Below are 12,912 nucleotides of genomic sequence, written 5' to 3'. Positions count from 1 at the left end.
GACAGAATTATCAAGACAGAGAAACAGATCAAGCAGACAGGTTTCCAAACTGTCCAACCATTACATCCATTCCAAATCACAGTTACCAGAGAGGTAAATATCAGCATCTGGGTTTTTCAAAGTCTGGGGGCTCTCAACAACGGCTTCCCCAATACAACAATTCTCAAAGTGAGCCCCAAAACAATACCTCACATCAGGGATTATATAGCCTTCTCCTGGCTCAGAGAATGTACAACCCTCTTGACCCACTGTACAATCAAAAAGTATCTCCTGAGAAACAAGCCTCCCACCACAGGCTCCAGGTGCACTTTAGCCTAGGGGCAGGGAAGATCTTAAAAATTTACATTCCCATTACAACATGAAGGAGCTCTTTAGTAAGACTCTGCAGTCACTCTCACAATCAACTCTCAGGCCACTGCTGAAGCATACTTTCATGGGCTCAAGACCTTATCTTCCACAGACATTTAAAATTATGTACTTTTTCAAGGCATTCCTGAAAATCACACTCATTGCCACCTCCCTTCCTATACTGTCAAGCTTATTGTACCCAAGCTGGCCTCCAAACAACTGTAAGCAGAAAACATTGGTCTTGGGTGCTTCCTGGAAAACTGCAACCATTGGCTCCACCCCATGGCTCAAGGAGGGAAAGAAATAATACCCTTAGAGGGGCAGTACATGGAATGCCTACCCCTCATGATCTCTTTGTCACAACCTTCTGACATGGGAGATTTAGTTGAATTTGTTTTGGCATTAGTGCTCTGCCTAGAATTTGTTTCCTTTTGTCTTCTATTAACTTCTTGACAGTTTTTTCCCCTTCCCTCCTAAAAGTAGACTGAAAAAAGAACATTGAGGAGTTACTATTTTGTAAATTCCATTGTGCTCAAGAGACTAATATGGCAGAACTCAAGGAGTCTGGGGAGAAGTGTGGCAAAAATAGCAAGGGGTAGTTGAAAGACCATCAGCTGGTTCAAAACTGCCTTTCTGAACTGATTTCACATTATTTGGTTCCCAACTCTACCTCGTACAACCTGTGAGACCTTTCTTGAACTGATTTGGAAAGCAATGGAAGGACCCTAGATCAGGAATCAAAGGACCTGGGCCTAAGTCTTGACTACGGTATCATAATGTAAATATAAATATACCTAGATGCACATGTACACACATACAAATGTGTATATACACAAATATATTCCTATGTAGAATATTAGTTCCTTGAATATAGGTTAATTTTTATTTTTCTTTGTATCCCCAACATTCCTTAAATGGTTATTGAAGTATAATTCATACATTCTTTGTTTCCATTAACTATGGGCTACTGCCCTGTTTGTAGCTACAGATATTAAAAGAACAAGCCATATTCAAAATTCCATTTCTGCAGAGACTTCTGTGATACAAAGCTATGAATCTTTGACCCAGGCTGAAAAAGGCAAAAGTTGATGAGTTTCTTCTCTGTGGCTACATGGTGCCTGAAGAATATGAATGATTGTCCTCTGAAGTCTTGGAGGCTGCTCAGATCTGGGCCAACAAATATACAACAAATAGTTGAGACAAAGATGGTTTCTACGTTTTTAGTGGATTGCATCCTTTCCACATTATTTGAATTAGCAAAATCTCGTCCTGTGCTGAGGCTGAGAGACCCCATATAGGCATGTGAAGGGCCCTTGGGAAACCTCATGGTGCTGACTCCCTTGTACGTATATGTTGATCATATCTATTTGTACCAAAGTCCAGAACAGGAGACACAGGATGGAGACTTTGCATGAAGCCAAGTTCGAGTTTCCTGGTTACCTGAAGATCTACATCTAAATGATGTGGGCATTCATGGAATTTGATGCTGATGAATTCAAGGCATCTCATTAATTATGGCTTTGGGGCCAAGTATGTCCCCAGTTGGGGTTCCCTGGACAAGTGACTTACATTCTACTCATCATGAAGGGGAAAGATTTCATGTGTTTTAAAAGCTATCATCTTTGTACACTCCCATCTTAGTCATAAATACACCTAAGCTGTTAGGTGGAAAAAAAATGCTTTTTGGATTGAATTGTTCAAGGAGTCCAGAATCCATGGCTCCCTCAGGTACATTTCTGGAATAGATCAAAACCAATTCACATTCTAGTTGTATGCTTTTTCTGAGCAATTGGTCCTCTCTCTGTGCATGGCTATTTTCCAATCATATCATTTTGGTCACTGAAAGGACCAAATAAGATAATTCGAGGACCCATCTTTTTGGATGCTCTGTCATGAGCTTGAAAAGGGTTGATCTGGAGACCTGTGTGTGGATGATATAACCATATTCAGTGAAAGAATTCCCTGACTAATACAGTATTATTGCATCTTGCCCAGGTGATCCTTGGGAAGAAGCTTCTGTTGTTTTCTTTCCTCTCCATTTTTGAAGTATCTTGGCTACCCTAGTTACAGCGTCTTCTGCTTCTTCTAATCTTTTATGACAATCACCCTCATTCTTCCCATCAAGGCAATTCAGACAAAGCTACAAATCTCAAGTCTTTTTGTAAATGAAGGAAATGCACATGCATGAACTAGTGACAATTTGTGCAAGTCAGAGGTAGGAGAGAAGAAATAACACTAGTCTAAGATCCAAAAGATCTGAATTTTGGTTCTGTCTCTGATAGTTATTAGCTTTGTGACATTGAACAAGTCAACCCTTCTGGGCCTCATTTTAATATCACATAATGAGGATACACTGACGATATGAAATTTCATCATCATGCTGAGTGACTCTATTTTTGATACTCAATACCTTCTGAATTCCCTCAGGCACCTCTTTGCACTGATTGGAAGGCTTGGAGGGTAAAGCCCTAAAGCCCTTCCAAAGACTTCCTTTATAGAGGGTTAACATCTGAACTTTCCAGGAAAACTCACCACTTTCCATCAGCAGCTCTGCTGGGTTTCAACTCCATGATCAATCATACCCCTATGCTGGGTGCCCCTGGCATCCTCCCACTCATTTTTCAGCTTCCTTTTGTATTGTTTTCCCATGAAAATGTAATCTCTTTGAGGGCCCACACTGTTCATCTTTTTCCTATGTGTATGCCCAGAACCTAGCCCAGGGCCTGGCACATAGTAAACATTTAATAAACATTTATTTAATTGACTAGAGAATAAAGGGTCTAAATAAAATGAGGAGACCGAGTGTCTCCTCATTTGTCACAGTGGCATAAAATAAGGGAAACATAGTATGCAGGACTAGGGAGATGTTGTCCTGATAAAAGCTTCTCTGCTCAGACTACATACAGAGTATTGTGTTCAATACCAGATGCCTCATGCTGAAATGATACCCTCATGCTGTTTGAAAATTGGTTGAAGGAAATACGGATGCTTGGTGGAGTGGACTTGGGAGGGGGGATGAACAAGGGAAAGAGGTATGACAGCTTGTTTTCAGCTGTTTGAGAAGGCTGTCATATACAAGAGGGATTAGTTTTATTCTGTTTGACCCTAGAAGGCAGAACCAGGGGTAATGAGCGGGACCTACAGAGAGGCAGATTCCTGATTGATGCCAACAATCACTTCCTAATAATTAGAGATGTCTAAAATGGAATGAGCTTCCCTAGAAGGCATTGGGCTCCCCCCTCATTTGAGCTTTTCAAGTAGAGGGCTAGATTACTCCTTGCTAAAGATGCTAAAACAGGAATTCTTGTTCAGATGATGCTGGTGTCCCTTCTAATCAACTCTGAGATTCAGTGCATTATGTCTCACCCTTCCCTGGTTAGGGGAAAATACTTTGAGTTCCCTGTCATCCCCTCATCAACCCATGCATCCTGACACCATTTCCTTGTTTCTCTACCCAAAGTAAATATTGTCTGAGAAGGAAGGGATTAGAAAACTGAGAGCTAAAGCTCCTGGAACCTCATTAGCTGGGTACAAGCTCTGAAACTTCCCTTCCTATGGTGAAGGACAGTAACAAGCTACGGCAGATTATCCCCTGCCGCCCCCTGAAGCATCACAGAACCGAAGATGTTTAGACGGCAGGGAGGAGCTAATGGAAGGAGATGAGCCACTCTTTGCCTATGACTGCCAAGGCATAAAAATAACACTGTTAGCTGTATCAGAGCCAAACGCAATAAACACTCCACTCTGTCTTTTGCCGCCCCTGTGATAGATAAAGCTTGCAGCATGCCCAGTAGCAGCTGGCTCTACAAGAAAGCTTAAACTGAGGGAAGCAAATGGTGCCTGGCAGGTATCGGGAGTTAGAAAAGACCCAATCTAATTGTACTTGACTCAAGAGTTGTATGATTTAATTCAGCAAAGTAAGTGCCTACTATGTACAAGGTGACTGCACATGATTGTGCAGGGGTTGCAAAGATTGATAGACTGAGGAATTCAGGGAGCAGAGCCAAGTCCCACATGAAGTTTATCTAATTTCTAAAATGCAGATGGGATCAGATCATCCTCCTCAAGAAGGTTCAGTGATTCCCTCCTGCCCTGGGATAAGAAAATAAATCTCTTTGTTTGGCATTTAAATTGCTTCTTAAACTGGTTCCTTCCTAAATTTGCTAGTTTGTTTCTTTCTGCAGAACAGAAGATCCTGAAGTGCAAGGAATTGGTTTTTGGGTGGGTTTTGTTTTTGTCCTTTCTTATCTCCATTGGATTCAGATGTGAGAGGCATATCATAGGGGCTAGAGGGCTGGGCTCCAACACAAGTAGACCTGAGTTCCAGTGCTGCCTCTGACACTGTCAAGACCCTGGGCAAGTCACTTTTCTCACTAATTTCTCATTACCGTCAGGCAGCTCTTTAAGACTATAAATTAGAGATAATTTATCAACTTGAATTGGTAGTTTCCTCATCTCAGAGCTCTCTATTCCAATTAAATCACATCTCTCTGACTGAGGAAGTCAGAAGTTAGGACACTTGAGGGAGTTTCACTATATGAAGTCCTCCATTATAGGAGCAGGCATGGGGTATAGAGAAAGACTTTGAGGCAGGCACTAAACTCATTAAGGAAGGAAGGAAGGAGAGTAGCCCAGGGAGTCAACAGTTAACAGCTCCTAGGTTGGGTCATTGTTGTTTGTTTGTCTTTCCTTCTCAAAGAAGACCATGATATCAGGAAGGTGATGCCATGACATGCAAGTGAATTGGATTTCAGTGAGGGAGGGCTGTGCAAAATCACCAATCTTACTTTCTCTTCCAGAGCCATCTGGGTCCAGTAGCAAGAGCTAGATCAGGTTGGGTGATAAATTTAAATTGAATGAAGTTCAAAGAGAGTATTGAGTGAGTATTCAGTAACAGTAATAGAGTCTAGAAGTGCCCTCTTTTCCAGGTTAACCATCCTCAACTTCTTCAACTGGTCCTTGTACAGCATTGACTCTGGAAGTAGAGGTTTTGGCTTTGGATACCACCTCTTACCACCCTGTGACATTGACCAGGTCATTTGACCACCTTGGGTTTCTTCATCTGTAAAATGAAGTTGGACTGAAAAGCTTCTCTGGTCCCTTCCAGCTCCTGATCTGTGATCCCATGATCCTAATGAATGGACTCAGGACCCTTCATCATTATCATTACCCTTTTCAAAGTAATCTCCATATTATATCAATGTTTTAAATTGTGCACTGAAGATGTGAACATTGCTCCAAATGTGGTCTAACCAGGACGTTCTAGGTGGGGCACAGTAAAGACACCTTTGAGCTGTCTTTACAATAATTCTCTGCAATTGAAAGGGCATAGATTTCCCATCTGAAAATGATAGTCCCAGAGTACATGACTGCTCTGTGCTATCTATTGAAGGCAATCAATTACAGTTCCCATGAATTACCACTCCCCAGGTATCATGGATAATACAGTGCAGGGTCATGGAGACTTTGGGCTATGGATGCCACCTTTATGTATTCATTTCCTCCTGTCACCCCATGCCAGGAACTCTCTGACAGTACACAACATTTCCTTGAAAGAGTGTAGGGACTTCGGCTTGTAGCTGTCATTCATCACCATCTCTCCCCATCTGGAGCCCATAAGACCCATGCACATTCTTAATGTAGCCAATAGAAATCATCAATTCCCCCAGTCTAGGGTTAGTTCAACAGTAATTAAAGCTTCACTCAGCCCTGTCATTCTCTCTTCCTTATTAATTTCTTGACTTTAATTATGTTTCCAACACAAGACTCTTTGTGAATGAGATTAAGCATGAATCTGCCTCCTCTAAATGCAAGCATCAGGTGTTTCCACCATCAGGAAGGGGAGATAATTGATCTGGTGGACTAGAAGACACCAGCTGTTGCCAATAACCCTGCTGAGGGCACATACCCCCCTGTTTCTGAAGATGCCTGCAGTCACTCAATAAAGGTAGGGCTAGCCCCAGCTGCTGAGCCCATGTTTCTAAAAGTGGCCATCTTGCTATGCAGCTGATTGTGTTGTCAGGGAAGGAAAGCAAGAGAACCATGTACCACCTCATTGTGGCAAAGTAACATGGCTCTGGGGAGTCTGCCCATCTGGGCAGCTTTCCCTTCATGTCTCTGTGTTCCTTTGTATTGTGTGTGCCTCTGGGAAGAGTCTTATGTGATTGTTTTTACCCCAAACTGCTGGAACCATCCAGACCCAGCAGACAGCAAAGGAGTTGAGTAGTGATATTTATATTATTCACAAACCTATTGGCTTGTCTACATCAGGAATCACAGGATCCAGGAAGACAGAGATCATAGGATTCTTACAGCAGGTTCATATGGGTCTCAATGAACCTGTGTTTAGCTTGGAAATTTCATATGAATATAAACAAATACATTGATAGATAGATGATTAAACAAAATTTGCATTTACATAGTACTTTATGGATTGCAAAGTGTTAGATTAATATTTCATTTCATCTTCAAAAGAACCCCAGGAGGCAGGTACCATTACTATCCCCATTTTATAGATGAAACTGGAGAAAACAGATAAGTGACTTGCCCAGCTATAACATAGCTAATGAGTGTCTGAGGCTGGATTTGAACTCAGGTCTCCCTGATTACAGGACCAACATTTTTTCCCTTCACCATCTAAGTCATCTCACAAGGCATGATGGAATGGGATGGGAATGTTCCTACTGGGGATTTGAATTATTTGAAAATGGGAGGGGATAATAAAAATTGACTTTCCATTTCTAATCTCCCAACCCAAGAGGAGCTCCAGTTACTCAATGCTTTCATCAATGCATTGAAGTTGTTGTTGAGTCATCTCAGTGACGTGTGACCCTCCATGACCCCATTTGGGATTTTCTTGGCAAAGATACCGAAGTGTTTGTCATATCTTTCTCCAGTTCACTTTACAGATGAAGAAACTAAGGCAAACAGGGTTAAGTGATTTGCCCTTTCATACAACTAGTAAGTGTCTAAGACTGGATTTGAACTCAGAAAAATGAGTCTTCCTGACTCTAGGCTCAATGCTCTATCCACTGTGCCAACTAGCTGCCCTAATGATGAAATACTCAATCCAATTTTTCAGTGCATTCATCATCTCCTTGACCTGACTTCTCCTTACAGAGTTACTGACTGAAGCTCCTTTACATTACATTATATGGCACTCCTCATCCCAATACTCCTCAGATGGGAAACTATACCCAGTTCTGATATTAGCCAAAAAGCCACAGGTTTCTGTTGCTCTCAAATGCATTCTGGGAATGCGGACTGCCTAGACTGGTCCCAGGCACAGGCAAAGTAGACAATCACTTACATAGTGGGAAATTATGGGCATGAAGAAAGTCAAAATAACTCCTTCATATTCTATATCCTCCTGCCTTGGCTGAACCAAAATGTGCCAGGAATTAAGGAAAGCTCCAGCTGGAGGGAAGGGTTAAAGTACAACCAGATCTTTAGGGCATCAAATGGAACCTCTACTTCTGCTGTCTCCTGGAAAGCTTTGGCATCATGATATGTTATTTCTGTGTTTCTCTTTATGATCTTGTGTGGGGGATGATCAGGTCCTTCGAGGACCTGGAGAGCCAGGATCCAGATTCCATCCGAAAGGGGATTCAATCAACAGTGATGTATCCCACAGATGCAGTCAAAAACACACATATCTGAACTTTCACCAATGAACTCAATTTCACCTAAAACGACATTTTCATGACACATTATGGGGAAAAGAGTGCCAAGGGGAGAAAGGAGGACATTTTGAGGACAATCTTAGATATTGTTATTGTTCAGTTATGTATGCCTCTTTGTCAGTCATCTGTCCATGGCAAAGATATTGGAATGGTTTTGCTTTGTCCTTCTCTAGTTTTAAGCAGGGGTTAAGTAACTTGCCCAGGTTCACACAGCTAGTAAGTGTCTGATGGTAGATTTGAACACTGGTCTTTCTGACTTCAGCTTCAGTGCTTTATCCACTTCACCACCTCGCTGCCCCAATATTAGACATCAAAAGGACCAGATGAGGGAGTTCTAGCTAGCCAAGGAAAATGAGGAAAAGTGGGTACTTGCAAAGATGTGGAGGGAGAATGAGTCACTTTGAAATGAGACATGGGCCAAAGCTGGAAAAAAGAGCTTTCCTAAGTTGTCTCAGAGGCGGCCCTGCTGGATACCATTTAGAAAAGATGTTATGCTAGAAATATGCTCTCTAGAAAAGTGAACTTAAAGTCAAGAAGGTTCAATTCTATCTCGGAGACTTACAAGTCAGTCCTCTTCATCTCTCTAGGGGGAAAGGATGCCTCAAATGCTTCATCTGTAAAGTGAAGGAGATGTACAGACTGAATGGCCTCAACATTCTCTTCCAGCTCTAAATGCCATGAAACGTTTTCCAGTTTATAGAGTTTCTCAGCTTATACAATCTTCTTGTTATACTCCCCTTTTCTAAAGTTTCCTCAAAGCTCCCTGGTCTTGAGAAGCAGTGCAACACAGTGAGAAATACATAGATTTCAGAATCAGATGACCTGCCACTTACTAAGGGCAATCTTGGATCAATCTCTTTACCCCTCTGGGCCTTGGTTCTTTCATCTGTAAAATAACAGGGTTGGATTAAACAACCTTTAAGGCCCCTTTCCAGTCTAAACCTACGCTCCTTCATTCATAGATTCCAACAATGAACATCCATCATCATTTTTGCTCATTATTTAAAGACTGTAGGAATATCTGTTTTGTGGATCTCAGAATCTTAGGGTTGTTTTGGGTGGTTTATGTAGTCCCCCCATCAATCACCAGCTAACACGCACTGATTTAGAAACGTCTATGTGCTAGCAATGTGCTGTGTGCTAGGGAGGCAAAAACAAAAATGAAACTGGCCTTGCCTTCAAGGCGTTTATATTCTAACGGTTCATAGATAAAGAAAGATTGTTTTCTGTAGAGACACTAGTAGCTAGGAATATGGGATAAAAACCAGGTGTGTTGGCTTAAGTAGACATAACTGTACAGCACTTCAGTATATTTAGTTCTTTTGAAAGTTACTTAGCTGAAGAAATTTACTGCTAGGGTTATTAAAAGGAGCAGATACTCTTATAATAAGCTATTGTTGAACATGAATGGAAATACAGGACATGATTTCCTTAATTGTCTATGCAAATCTCTTAATACTTGTTATAAGTTAGTACATAGATTAAATGTTTACAATATAGGCAAATGTAACTTTCACCTTTTTTTTCTCCTTTGGCCTTTCACAGCAGTATTATTGTCTGTGTGAAGTTAAGACTAAATAATCCTGAAATGGATTTCAGTCACAAAAAGGTCATAGTGACATATAACAAAATCAAAATACACGTATAAATAAGACTTTGCGTGGAAGGTAGCATTTGAGCTGAGCTATGAAGGAACTAGAAATTCTATGCGGCAAGAGATGAGTTACAGGCACTACGTTTTCAAAGGCACATATAGGAGGTGAAAGGTCTTCCATGAGGAAAAGCAAGACAGCCAATTTGGCTGGACCATATATAGAGCTAGTGAAGAGGATTAATGGATAATAAGACTAGGGAGGTAGTTTGGATCCAGCTTGTGAAGGGCTTTAAATTCCAAAGAGAGAGCTTCCTAGCAAATGAACTTCCTCTTGTCACTTTCAAAACTGGCCATTTGGAAAAAAATGTAAACAATGCAGAGGGACACATATAAGTAGAAGCAATTGCCACACATCACCCCATTTGTTCTGTTAAGACTACAGAGCTCAGAAAACCAAAGTGCTTCAGCCACACATGCCGAACAATAGTACACCAAGGAGAAATACTCTCTTCCCACTTACCCTTCCAACTGTCTTTTTCTGACGCCCCACTCTTCTCTGTTTAATGATCTCTGGCTCCAGGAACTAGGGGTAGATGGAGGGTTGGACTCTGGGCCACCAAACCTCAGGGGAGACTCCTTTCCTAGGGAGACATTTTTCATCCTTCCGAAGTGGAACTCTGGAAAGGATACTTAGTATCACTAATCCATTCCACCTGTACATCCTACAGATCTGGGCCAACTATTCATGTGGAATCTTAAGAATTTTGAAAACAACAAATATAGAGGGGTTGGCAAGGAAGCTATGTTTTTTTTTCTTTTTCAGGCTGGAACATATGTTTGCTGAATAATCTTGCATCAAAGTACATAAACCAGCTTTGTTTGAGTATGACCGTTCAAACAAATGTTGCATGTACTGTAAATTGAACGAAGATAGTCTAGCTTGGTGACCACCTTCCCCTCCCCAGGACTTTATTTATTCATCAGTAGAATGAGGAAAATAATCCTTTTCATTCCTACCTCTTAGAGTCTTTGGAAGGATCAAATGAGATAATATATGTAAAACAATCTGTGCACTTGAAAATGCCACCTCTCAGTATTAGTGATATATATGTGCATGTGTGCACTGCAGCATGTGTGTTCATTTACTGCATACATGCATGTGTATGTATACATGTATGTGTACATCTGTGCATGTATACATATTTATGTGTGTATGCATGTTTATGTGTGTATAACAGTGATGGGGTGCTTGGGATCTATGTTTGTAATGTCAGTTTGTAAAATCAATTTGTAAAACCAGTCTGTAAAATCACACTCCCCCCACCTCAGTCTCAGAGCATTAATTCTGCCCCTTCCCCCTGCTAGCACTCTGCCCAGCAACAGCTCATGAATTGTTTATCTCTGCTTGGAACAATAACAAGCTACACCTATGAATACTTCACTAAGCCATCTATAAACATTTTAGCTTAGGCAAATGTTATCTCCCCTTATTAAATGGCCAGCTGCCCCTATGAATCCTTCAATGCACTATCTATAGGTTAACTCCTTAGCCAATTATACACATACTGAGTCTCCTTTAGCCTTGGTTCCCAACATCCATCTTGTCAAAACATGACACTGATGGGTGGCAGACTAGGCACTTCTCAGTCATCCCTTGACTGCTAGCTGACTTAGTGATGTTTCAGGCCAAAAACCACACCTCCAGGTAGCCCCCCCCTCGGGCTATTTCCCAGTGAATTATGGGCAATACACCTGTGCAGTTGACATTAAAAGTGCATGTTCCTTTATGCACTGACCACTCCTTAACTCCTCCCTAATCCCACCCTCACTCACCTAGTTAGCATAATTGACATCTGATTAATTGCCTAGATTCCTTAAAAACTATGCCTAAGTCTTCTTTAAGTTTGCAGGTTCTCTAAGAACTCTTGCCTGCTGTAAAGCATAACAATAAGCTTTTACAATCCTGACTTCAAGACTGCTTAGGCCTTTCCATACTGAATCACAGGGATTCTGGTCATTGATAAGGATCAGCATTCCTGTATAACCTATTGCCATCCCCCATCAGCAGCGAGCACCCCAGCGTCTCCAGGGTGGCTACCAACACAGGTTCTTAGATCTGCTTTGCTAAAGGAAAGCAACTCAAAATGTGTTAACAAGCTTACTTTAATCAGTCAAACATATCGTTTACCTAGTTCAGGGGAAAAAGGTCAGCACCCCGAACTTGAGAGTATACAGAGGTTACAAGCATAAGTTACAAGAACATTTCAACAGACAGGACTCCAAACTGTCCAGTCATTGCATTTATACCAAATCGCAGTTTCCAGAGAGGGTGGCATCAACATCTGGGTATTTTCAAAGCCAGGGGGCTCTCAATGGCTTCCCAGAGTCTCTCTGGTCAAATCACACAATACTTCTCAAAGTAAGCCCCAAAACAAAGCCTCACGTCAGGGCTTATATAGCCTTCTCCTGGGTCAGAGAATGTAATAACCTTCTTGACCCACTGCCCAATCAAAAAGTATCTCCTGAGAAACAAGCCTCCCACCACAGGCTCCAGGTGCACTTTAGCCTAGGGGCAGGGAAGATCTTAAAATTTTACATTCCCATTGCAATGTGTATCTATGGATGTGTGGATTTTTAGTTGTTAACATGTGAAACATTCTTGATCTTTTTCTCCCACTGGTTTCACTTAAAAAGAAATTCTTTTTTTCCCAAGTGTGCACCATGGTCTTTGAATTGGTGGTTGTAGATTAGTGAAATCTGAGCTATTCATTTGGTGGGTACTGTTCATGTAGTATATAGGGAAGGAAAGATGAAATACCTTTGAATGCAACAGAGACAGTAGTATAGAATTATAGAAAATGTTTTCACTTGAAATGAGTGTCCTTATGGGATGATTGGAGGTTGTCTATAAAGAAGGATTCATTTGGGTGACGGTTGGTGTTTTACTTAGTTCACTTGTGTTTGACATGCACAATAAACAGAAAGAAAAGAAAAACAAGCCTATCTAACTTTACTCTGATAATTTTGAATTATCAGATTAGAAATTTGGAAATCTTTCCGATAACAAAATATCAGCAATTTCTCTTATAATCTAGATGTTAAATTAAGAATTGTACTGTAAAAAAAAAAAAAGATTGAATGGTTTAGAAAACTGTTAGGTCATTCTATCATTAGATTCAGTCTTTTCTCAATTGGAAATTGCCTTGTTATTTCCCCTAAATCAAACATGCAATTTATAACAGGATGTTTATCTGGAAGAAATGAAAACTACTGTGAAACATGGCCCGA

At 41.0% G+C, this 12,912-nt stretch overlaps 1 pseudogene; it reads left to right on the top strand.

Moving 5' to 3' along the window:
• Window positions 1–1,307: 1,307 nt before the first annotated feature.
• On the top strand, window positions 1,308–1,806 carry LOC138174222 (large ribosomal subunit protein uL16-like; annotated as a pseudogene).
• Window positions 1,807–12,912: the final 11,106 nt, after the last annotated feature.

The sequence above is a fragment of the Petaurus breviceps genome, unplaced genomic scaffold (assembly GCF_028583685.1).
Source record: "Petaurus breviceps papuanus isolate PSGF00001 unplaced genomic scaffold, PetGlider_PUasm1.0 688, whole genome shotgun sequence".
Lineage (NCBI taxonomy): Eukaryota > Metazoa > Chordata > Mammalia > Diprotodontia > Petauridae > Petaurus > Petaurus breviceps.
The sequence above is the reverse complement of the archived record's forward strand: the minus strand, read 5'-3'. Positions and strand labels throughout refer to the sequence as shown.